This window comes from Rhinichthys klamathensis, unplaced genomic scaffold, assembly GCF_029890125.1.
Source record: "Rhinichthys klamathensis goyatoka isolate OS25496 unplaced genomic scaffold, OSU_Roscu_1.1 h1tg000076l_1, whole genome shotgun sequence".
Taxonomy (NCBI): domain Eukaryota; kingdom Metazoa; phylum Chordata; class Actinopteri; order Cypriniformes; family Leuciscidae; genus Rhinichthys; species Rhinichthys klamathensis.
This window is the reverse complement of record NW_026606618.1, coordinates 365,621-377,565: the sequence shown is the minus strand read 5'-3', so window position 1 is coordinate 377,565 and position 11,945 is coordinate 365,621. Positions and strand designations below refer to the sequence as shown.

Sequence of the window (11,945 nt, the reverse complement as noted above, 5' to 3'; positions counted from 1 at the left end):
CCTATTCATTTACGTTTTAAATGCCTCACCGTAACCTTTATTTTTACTTGTTTTTAAAGAAAAGAAGGAAGAGTCTAAATGATTGTTTGTGATTAGAGTTTAATTTATATTGAATCTAGAGAAAAATCCTTTTAAGATCAACCACGATTTTGAAGTTGAAGGTTGGGTTTTTGCTCACTTACAGTCTTAAATGTCTTGAAAAGGGATATGAATTTGAATTTTGTTTCAGGGGGAGTTTGTCTTCAGTAGTAAACGGCTCACTGCTAAACATTTCCATTTGAAGGGGACTTTCTGGGATTATGCAGCAGATCCCACTGGCGTCCTTGTGAACTGAATTCCTGGTGCCTAATACCGGTAGATGTGTTTGTTGCTCATTCAGTCTGTTGAAGGGTTTGAATAAATGATTTTTTGATGCTTGCAGACTGGTTTCATAAGCACCCTGGAGGTTTAAAAAAGCGCCTGGATTCCTTTCTGAAAACTCCTCCACGAAACATCCAAGGTTTTTCGACGGAACCGGAACAAGCATTACGTTTTCAGCTAAATCTTAAAATGCCTAAGCTAAATCCGCAGGGACCTTTTTTTGAAATTATTCTCGAATTAGAAGTTTTATTCATTGCTTTTCTGCTCCTACAGATAGAATGTACATTTTGTAAGGTGCTTTGTTGTTGGGTGCACAAAAGAATATTTAGTAAAAATAAAATGTTATATTAACAAAAATCTATACCAACATTAATATTCAATTAGAAATATCTTTAGTTAGAATTTAGTTTCTTATTAACAAAGGAATTCATGGATGCTGGTCAACAGTAACACTTTATTGAGCATATTAGAAAGCACACGAACAAATGTGTAGCCGTTTTTTGTTTTTGTTTTTTGCAAACCAACGTAGTCGATCTCTAAAATATCTATGTAAAAAGCAATGCAATTTATAATAATGTTGACCCATTTGTTTGGGTGTAATAGGTCTCAACATTTACATGAATAGTGTAAATGAAGCTTACTATCTTTATTGTGGCTGTTTTTTAAACATCCGCTTTAATAGGAGAGGGCGCTGAGTCCAGGAAATTGTGCAGTCGTCTGGAAACGGAGGCTGGCATTTCAAAAAGATTCCTTGAGGCTCCTCTGTTTGCAAAGTTTTTATGGAGTTCAAGTTTACTCTTGAGCCTGTGAGAAGCTATTAGCACATCTGACGCTGACTGACCGATACACTGGTGCACTGCATCAAGAATGTTTACTAGTCGGTTTGGAGTGAGACGGAGCTGTGTGAATATTTCAATTTTGAGAACTAACACTTCATGTGCAGTGCGGGCAATGGAACATTTGTGATGTATTCAACATCTAAATAGTTGTGTCCTCTTAGATAGGAGATAAAGACTAGACTCTGCAATTTCTTTTCAAGCTTCTAATCTGGTACGGTGGCTGACAGCCCAGTGGATTCTGGGAGGGGGTGAGGAAGATAGGCAGACGAAGCACCCTGGAAGGTAAATCCTCTGCTAGGCAAGAATGTTGAGCACAGTCCCTCCTGCCAATCATTAAGCCTTTCAGGCCACCTGCTAGCCCTGAGGATGGGCTCAAATAACAGCCATAGCCTGCTACTGACACCAAAGAAGAAGACCTCCACAAGGTTCAAGAATATGCTAAACATAAACATTTTAATAACCCAGTCCTTGGGTAAACCTTCCGAAATACATATCCAGGTCATATTCACTCCCTATTGCACACATTATTTTGCATCATAAACATATATATATATATATATAGTAGGCCTATGCTCACCAAGGTTGCGTTTAATCCAAACTATAATATAAACTAGTAGTAAATAGTAATGAAATATTATTACTAGGGCTGTCAAATGATTAATCACGATTAATCACATCCAAAATAAAAGTTTTTTTTACATAATATATGTGGGTGCACTGTGTATAATTATTTTGTGTATATATATAAATACACACACATGCATGTATATTTAAGAAAAAAATATTATTTATATATAAAATATTTATATATAATATAAATTATATATAAATCTATACAGTATATACATGAAAATATTTCTTAAATATATACAAGCATGTGTGTGTATTTATATATATAAAATAATTATACACAGTGCACCCACATATATTATGTAAAAAAAACTTTTATTTTGGATGTGATTAATCACGATTAATCATTTGACAGCCCTAATTATTACAATTTAAAGTCACCATAAAATTAAAATGGATAATCCTTGTTTTTATGGAATACTGCAGTACTTTTGCAGTGTTTATTCAAGCACTTCATTCTTTTAAAAACTCATGTGCCCTCATAATGTTTAATCAAAATGCCTTCCCCCTCCCTCTTCTCCAATGATAAAGGGACCCCGTTGTAACATCCTACAAGGTAAAAGTAATAATAGCCTATTACCATTAATCAGATATTGGTTGTGTCAGAAATCGCCCTTATACCCTCATATCAATATCAAATTTATTTCCAGTAGTGGGATTGAATGTGAGATTGAATAAGTGCACTCTATAACGTCCTCAATTGTTTCGGACACCTAAATGGCTGTTCCCTCAAATGGTGCTTATAGATAAGCACTATATCATTTTCTGACGTCAACCCGACTTTCATTTCCAACCTAAATCCAACGTCTGCAACCAAAACTCAAGGACCTTGACAGAAATTTTGTGGAGTAAAAAGTATACAATATTTGTCTTTCAAATGTATAGTGAAGTTAAAGTAAAAAGTTTCCAGAAAAAAATAATACTCAAGTAAAGTACTCAAAAAGTGTACTTAAGTACTCAAGTAAATGTACTTTGTTACTGTCCACCTCTGCCTGTCACTCACATAAAATCACACCAATAGCAAACCACAGCCATCCAATCAATTCCCGGACATTTTTTCTTGTTCAAGAAGTTGTTTCACTCGTTCATAGCTCACAATAGTGAAGAAAAAACGATTGCAACTCCTGTTTAATGCAGACTTTAAAGAAAATGTTTTCTTTTTAACTATATTTTAAAATGTAATGAATGCTGAATTTCCAGCCTTTACTCAAGTCTTCAGTTTCACATGATCCTTTAGAAATCATTCTAATACTGATTTGGTGCTCAAGAAACATTTTTTTATTATTATCAATGTTAAAACCGGTTGTTAATATTAACAATGTTAATATTTTTTGGGGAAAAGGTGACAATTTGTTTCAGGATTCTTTGATGAATAGAGAATTCAAGTGAACTTTAGCAGCATTTGCAGTCTAAAATCACATGTACACTATAATGAACATGAATTTGAAACACATTTGCAAGTTCAGCCTCCCCTTGTGTGTTTAAGATGTTTGGTCTTTGAATGCAGTTGTTTGGCAGATCAGCATTGGCAAACTCATGCAGAGACAGTTTGCTAATTGAAATGCAGAAATGTGTTTTTGCCTCGGTTCTCTCTGAACTTGTGCATAATTGAGGCTGTAAAGCATTTCGCTCATGTATATTTTAACAGGTCTCTCCTGCCCGTTTGAAAACTCCCTGAAACACTTCAGCACAAGTCTCACTAACTTCAGAAGCCTTGAGTGGTTTTCACACTGGGCACGTTTTGCAAAAAAAAAAAAAAACATCCTCTTCTTGGAATGAGAAATATTCTCTTTAATATTTGCAAATTTAACAAAACATTTGCAATACAACAGCAGTAGCTCTAGATTTCATCATTGCTTTTATCATTTACATCATTGCATCATTTATTTATACATCTGTTGAGACAAGAATAAAGGATTATACTCCTTTGTATACATTTTCAGTAGGCAGATCTTAACATGGACATCAGGTTATGTGACATTTCCTCACCCCTAAAAAAACATTAATTAAAGAAAGAAAGAAAACAAGACCCAGACTATAGGTTTGCACCGACCACAGTTTGTTTTGAATGGTCAATTGCTGACTGCCACCCCACAAAACCATTGAATTAAAGAGGCATTTAGAAAAACATTTAGGGGAAATTAAGGCACATTTCGACCTTGGTCATGCTAATTCTCTTGAATATTGTTGGGTCTAAGCAATTTGTGGTAATATGGTTAAAAGTATTTGTTTAAATGAACAAATCTGATAAATCTTATTTTTCAGTATTTTCCAGAAAGATCATTGTGATTAAGATCTCATTCCCACTTTCAAAGTAAAGGGGATATACACTCACCTTAAGGATTATTAGGAACACCATAATAATACTGTGTTTGACCCCCTTTCGCCTTCAGAACTGCCTTAATTCTACGTGGCATTGATTCAACAAGGTGCTGAAAGCATTCTTTAGAAATGTTGGCCCATATTGATAGGACAGCATCTTGCAGTTGATGGAGATTTGTGGGATGCACATCCAGGGCACGAAGCTCCCGTTCCACCACATCCCAAAATGCTCTATTGGGTTGAGATCTGGTGACTGTGGGGGCCATTTTAGTACAGTGAACTCATTGTCATGTTCAAGAAACCAATTTGAAATGATTCGAGCTTTGTGACATGGTGCATTATCCTGCTGGAAGTAGCCATCAGAGGACGGGTACATGGTGGCCATAAAGGGATGGACATGGTCAGAAACAATGCGCAGGTAGGCCGTGGCATTTAAACAATGCCCAATTGGCACTAAGGGGCCTAAAGTGTGCCAAGAAAACATCCCCCACACCATTACACCACCACCACCAGCCTGCACAGTGGTAACAATGCATGATGGATCCATGTTCTCATTCTGTTTACGCCAAATTCTGACTCTACCATCTGAATGTCTCAACAGAAATCGAGACTCATCAGACCAGGCAACATTTTTCCAGTCTTCAACTGTCCAATTTTGGTGAGCTCTTGCAAATTGTAGCCTTTTTTTCCAATTTGTAGTGGAGATAAGTGGTACCCGGTGGGGTCTTCTGCTGTTGTAGCCCATCCGCCTCAAGGTTGTGCGTGTTGTGGCTTCACAAATGCTTTGCTGCATACCTCGGTTGTAACGAGTGGTTATTTCAGTCAAAGTTGCTCTTCTATCAGCTTGAATCAGTAGGCCCATTCTCCTCTGACCACTAGCATCAACAAGGCATTTTCGCCCACAGGACTGCCGCATACTGGATGTTTTTCCCTTTTCACACCATTCTTTGTAAACCCTAGAAATATTTGTGCGTGAAAATCCCAGCAACTGAGCAGATTGTGAAATACTCAGACCGGCCCGTCTGGCACCAACAACCATGCCACGCTCAAAATTGCGTAAATCACCTTTCTTTCCCATTCTGACATTCAGTTTGGAGTTCAGGAGATTGTCTTGACCAGGACCACACCCCTAAATGCATTGAAGCAACTGCCATGTGATTGGTTGATTAGATAATTGCATTAATGAGAAATTGAACGGGTGTTCCTAATAATCCTTTAGGTGAGTGTATGAAGAATTCAGAAACCTTTGTTATTAGCGACACCTGTGGCCGTTAAGTGAACTGTGCTGCAGTCAGTGACTTATTGCTCGTGCTCGCACACGTAGCTTACAAGAGACTGCACGTGACTACACTATTAAACAGTGAAATTACAACCTTTCAGCAATATTATTTTCCAATTAAAATTACAAACTTATTTAATGATGCCAGCAAAAAGAATGCAAAATATTGTGACTTTTTAAATGTATAGCCCGTTCTAACTCAATAGTAACACAAAATGTATTGTCAAGTTAGTGTGAGTATTTTTTCACTCTTGGGCATTATAAAATAAGAGGGAACAAGATAGTCACAGCATGTTGCAAGACTTTCCCTTTCATAAGACAACTTTAATCATATAATAGCTATCAGTTATAATTATAGCCACCCACTCATATCCTAGAAGCACTGGCAGCGGCCCAGCTCATTTACGCGTACGGCGTACAGTATGAGAGCTCGAGATAAAACAGGCACAAAGCAGCATTCAGACTCTTCATTGAATTCACCCTCTCTGTGGTTCGAGCCGGCATGGATACCACTAGCTCATCACCCATTCACATTTAATTAAAGCGGACACACGAGATCAATATGTTCCATTAGCTCCAATACGTCTGTGACAGAATAAGCGGACGACACCAGCCGCTAATTTCCCCAGTGATGCGATCGACAGTACCCTGTGTTGGCCTGCTTTTAAAGGCCTGAACACGGCATGCAGCTTAGTGGTGTGTGGCTTTCACACACACACAAAGAATTGCACAGACACCCCTGGGGAGGAGGCAGAGGTCACGGATTAAGCTTTGAGCCGACTTTCTGAAGGATGTTTAGTTTGTGTCTCTCATGTTATTGTTTATGATGAGACAGGCCTGTGGAATTACTTCTTATGGCAAAAATTTCCCAAAAAAGTCTACTTTTTTCAAAGGTTTTTAACAATCAGTGTGCGCATTCATGCTGTAAGCACATTGATTTCTCAGTCTTAAACCATTTCAAACTTAAAGGCATTTTTATGTGAGATTTTTTGCTGTCAGTTTTACAAGCCGAGTGGGGTGGAGAAAAGACTCAAAATATTCGCTGGTTTCAGGTCAAGGCTGACAGTGAAAAATGCCGAAAACAGGATACTCTGCGGGTCAATGTTCTGTCAACAAACGCAGACTTTAGAGTCAAACGAGAAAACCAAACAACATAAAACTTGCTTGTGCTTTTACGAAAATGGAGCTAAAACACTGTCAGTACTGTTCCTCTGGATGCTATCACTTTAAATCCTTGTCTTTGGGAAAACTGGGGGTTCATTTAAATCTCTTGTTTCGACCCCCAGACAAGTGTGTAATGGTAAAATAGCCAGGTTTGCTACTTTTTAAAGCCAACTATTATTCTATGTTGCCCATTATTATGCAGACTTAGAACTCCACACAACATATTTCTGCTACGCATGCAGAAAGCTCACAAATCAACAATATTGTTCAAAAAGCTCTTTTAAACTAATAGACAATATTCCCCAATATAATGTCCCTAACTAATGTGTTTTCTAGTTCTAGATCTAGTTCTAGTTTTCTAGATCTGTGGCTCAAAAACCTCTTTACGCTGAATACATTTTTGTACTGTTATTTAAAAAATTAAAGGAGGGGAAAAAAGTAAAATAATTCCACAGATTCTCTCCAAAATTATATATTCGCAAGACGCATATATATATATATATATATTTTTTTTTACTGCGTCTTTGCCAAATAATTTCAAACGTCCAAAAAAAAAAAAAAAGTGTTCACATGCCCACAAGCATGATAATCTATCTATACATATATATACAGTGCCGATCAAAAGATTGAAACATTACGATTTTTAAATGTTTTTGAAAGAAGTCTCTTATACTCACCAAGGCTGTATTTATTCCATCAAAAATACAGTAAAACAATAATATTGTGAAATATTAGTACACTTTAAAATTAGGTGTTTTCTGTTTTAACATAATTTAAAACGTAATTTATTCCTGTGATGGTAAAGCTGGATTTTCAGCATCATTACTCCAGGCATCAGTCACAAGATCCTTCAGAAATCATATAAAATGCTGATTTTGTGCTCAATTATTATTGGTGCTCATTATATATATATATATATATATATAAATAACTTACCCTAAACCGTTGAATGGCAGCGTATCATCGTTTCCACAAAAAAGAGAGAAAAATATTAAGCAACCTGTTTTCAACATTGATAATAATATTGAATGTGTCTTGAGCAGCAAATCAGCAGATTAGAATGATTTCTGAAAAATATATTACATTTTAAAACAGTACTTGTATTTTTGACCAAATAAATCTTAAAGTTTCCAAACGCTGCATATGGTTATCTGGTCTGTGGGCTTTTTTTTTTTTTTTTTTTGGACGTTTGAAAGGATTTAGCAAAAATCTATAATCCACACGGCAAGAATTATGCACTTGGATTCCTGTCAAATAAATCTGATTTTGTACTTTTGAAGTTTTTGGATTTCTAAAAGAACAGAACAAGACAAAAATGCATTGCTTTGCATATTTTCAAGCTCAGACAAGCTCAGAGATGAAGTGTTGGCAGTCTGAGGACAGTCTTAACCCTCAGGTTTAAAGGATCCACCAGTTTCTTTCCCAGTGTTTACACAACATTCCATAGTCTGAGACATCAGTGTCTGTAAATACAGGGCCCTCCGGCCCAGGTTCTCCAAACATTACTGGCCCCTGATGTCATCTGTCTGCTGACAGGGAAAGCATGCATGAACCTTCTGCTACGAAAAAGAAAAATGCAACAACCCAAAGCACTACAGGCCCTAGCTAAGCATGTATTGTATACACCACATTTTGTGAAGGAAAATGTTAATAACAAACAAAAAAAAGTTAAACTCCTCTCTTCTGTTCTGGAAGTATCCACGGATGCAAATTTCGAGAACCCATTGGAACTAAATGCACCTTCCTGCTTGGCACATTCAACATCCCTCAGCTGGGATGCACTGATTGTAGTCTTGCACATTATTTCAGATGAATATGCAAATTAGGATGCAGGGCCAGAGAGATGAGCGGACAAGAGCGAGGTGCGTTCACACTGCCGTTCTGCTCTTTCAAAGTAGGACACGCGTTTGTTTACCCCCGTTGTTTGTGCTCTTTCCCATTGTCTTGGGAACAGAGGGAGAGTTATGTAAGCAAGGTTGCCAGCAGATGAGCATGGACACGAGCAGAGGGTTTCAAACCCTCACGCCATGTGAAGGAAAGCTATTTTGGTGGCTCGTGAAGCACATGTAGACTCAGCGTGAGAAGACGACATGGTGAAGGGCAGATGGGAAAAAGAAAGGGCAGTGACACAAAGAAAAAGAAAGGAGAGAGCTTGTATGGAAAAAAAGCCTTACCGTCATTAAAATAAAGGGGTGGATTATGATTTCACTTTTTTAACTTTAGTTAGTGTGTAATGTTGTTGTTGCAGCATAAACAACATCTGCATAGTTACAATGCTCAAAGTTCAAAGCAAAGGGAGATATTTTCTTTTACAGAAATCCCTTTTTAAGGACTACAACAAATGGCTGGTAGGGATTACGAGCTTCTTCACATTTAGTGACATCACTAAGCCTAAAATTGACATAAACCTGGCCCCCGGGAACGAAATTTTTAGATTAGCATGACAGAATATGCTAATCAATGACTAGAAGATAGTTAACTCCATCAGCTTCTACATGTTGTCACTTCTTCTTGAGTCTCTCCATCTTTGTCCGACTCCGGTTTGAACATAGAAGGCTAAACGTTTTGGAAATTTCCCGTGCAGTGTCTGTGTGAGGTAATTGGAGCTAGAGGTCTTCTCGGGTCCTAAAAACTGTACCCGACCCGAATCGACCCAAATCACTACTTACCCGAACCCGACGTGCATAAATTATTTTTTTTAAAGAAAAACCCGACCCGAGACAGACCCGATTAAAATTAGACCCGAGTCCGACCCGACGCCATTTCCTCTAGAACCCGACTGGACCCGAACGTAAACGGCATTTACATTGTGCACAGCCTGCAGCCCTGCGTTTCTCAAGAATGCACTTAAAGGGATACTCCACTTTTTTTGGAAATAGGCTCATTTTACAACTCCCCCAGAGTTAAACTGTTGAGTTTTACCGTTTTTGAATCCATCCAGCCGATCTCCGGTTCTGGCGGTACCACTTTTAGCATAGCTTAGCATACATCATTGGAGTTGACAAGACCATTAGCATTTCTCAAAAATAAATGACCAAAGTGTTTCGATATTTTTCCTATTTAAAACTTGACTCTTCTGTAGTTACACCGTGCACTAAGACCGACGGAAAATGTAAAGTTGCGATTTTCTAGGCTGATATGGCTAGGAACTATACTCTCATTCCTGCGTAATAATCAAGAAACTTCACTGCCGTACCATGAGAGCAGCAGGCGTAATGATATGACGCAGCGCCTGAAAATAGTCCCCAGCTCGGTAACTTCCAACGTGACCAGGACTAAGTGCCTGCGCCTACTGCACTCATGGTACGGCAGTAAAGTTTCTTGATTATTACGCAGGAATGAGAGTATAGTTCCTAGCCATATCAGCCTAGAAAATCGCAACTTTACATTTTCCGTCGGTCTTAGTGCACGGTGTAACTACAGAAGAGTCAAGTTTTAAATAGGAAAAATATCGAAACACTTTGGTCATTTATTTTTGAGAAATGCTAATGGTCCACTTCAATGATGTATGCTAAGCTATGCTAAAAGTGGTACCGCCAGAACCGGAGATCGGCTGAATGGATTCAAAAACGGTAAAACTAAACAGTTTAACTCTGGGGGAGTTGTAAAATGAGCGTATTTCCAAAAAAAGTGGAGTATCCCTTTAACATAGACGCGCAAGTGTAAGCGTGCTGAAGTGCTAAAATGTCAATCACACATCACTGTAACTCATTACGTCCTATAAAATATGGCATAATGTTATTTACCGGACCATACGATGATTAGAACCACCATTCGTTTTCCCTGACATTTTTCGCAATTTCTGTTATCGCCTCCATGCTTTTCTGGCAGTGTCGCGTATTTTTAAAATTGATTGACAGGCCTGGCCAAACGACAATTCATATACTTGCATTTAGTCAAACATCCATCCACATGATGGCGCACTAGTTCTTCTTGGCAAAGGGTTTTGCGGTTTATGTGGAGCGAGCAACTGAGTAAATTAATGCGGAGGCAACCGTGATTATGCTTATAGCCCATTTGCACGTAGAAGCGCGGATTCGCTCTCTCACTTAGAAAAAGTGAGAGAACGGTGTCATAGAGTTGTTTTAAATACTGCAATTTTCTTAAATGCCCAAGATAGTTTAAAAGAATTCGGGTCTTCTCGGGTCCATTTGGAAAAAGGCATATTTATTTTAAATTACCCGAGACCACTAATACCGAACCCGCTCGGGTCTCGGGTCGGACCTCGGGTTTTCGGATCCAAGTGGACCCGTGAAGACCTCTAATTGGAGCTGCTAACACACACACACAGACACACACACACCAGCTCTTGAAGCTCCGCCCTCTGTGCCGGGAGCAGCAGCTCATTTGCATTTAAAGGGACACACACACAAACGGCCAGTTTTTGCTCACCCTCAAAAAGTGACAATTTTAATATGCTATGAAACATATACTTTGATCTAAAACTTCACATACACACTCTGAGGACATCAGAGACTTATTTTACATCTTGTGAAAAGGGCATTATAGGACCGCTTTAAAAATTAAATGTCCTTATCTTACTTCTGTTTGTGCTTTTGGTCCCCATCTCAGATTCCTCTATCTACTATATACAGATTTAAAATGTCTTGCGAGCACATTGAAATTAGTCCTTTGTATCGTCTTATTGTCTCCACAAGGACAGAAGAGCGGCTGAATCAATTATTTAGGATTTAGAGTGTTGCAGGGTCATAGTGCTGAGCTGAAGAGACAGCGGTGAGCCTGTCACACATGTGCAGGTGGTATAATTGTGAAGTGTCTGGTTTGAGGGGACGCTGTGGCCTTCACACCTCTCTTACCTCTCTGGTGTGAGATTGAAATGATGCCATCAGGGAGACATGCAGGAAATGGGCATTTGCCTGACGGGACAGCCCTCAAAGGGTGAATCCCGCAGGACGGACAGGCAGATTTCCTGATATCTGCTCTCTTTCATGCATTTTTAATAATGCAATTTACACATAAAAACAATGATGCTTTGACGCCTGCTTTTACAACTGTTCTCGCCTCAGAGTGTTGGATTAAAAATCGATACTGGGACAAAGAGAAAAAGATGCTCAAGAAATCGTCAATGGAAAGATGTGCACATTTTATTAAATCTTTTTGAAAGAAGTCTCTTGCTCACCAAGGCTGCATTTATTTGATCAAATATAGTAATATTGTGAAATATTATTATGATTTAAAATAACTGTTTTCCATTTTAATAGGGGTGTAACAACATATTGTGTCACAATATATCACAATACAAAAATGCAACAATATCGTGGATAGTGTCAATATGCATTGTGTATAGTTCACCCAAAATAAAAATGACTGTGTGAGGAAAAAATGCAAGT

The 11,945-nt window shown here is 38.2% G+C and overlaps 1 protein-coding gene across 1 annotated transcript in view; it reads right to left on the bottom strand.

Annotated features, from left to right (window-relative positions):
• Positions 1–11,945, bottom strand: part of LOC130085185 (cytosolic carboxypeptidase 4) — a 257,663-nt gene that overhangs the window by 224,481 nt on the left and 21,237 nt on the right. The gene's annotated exons all lie outside the window — the stretch shown is intronic.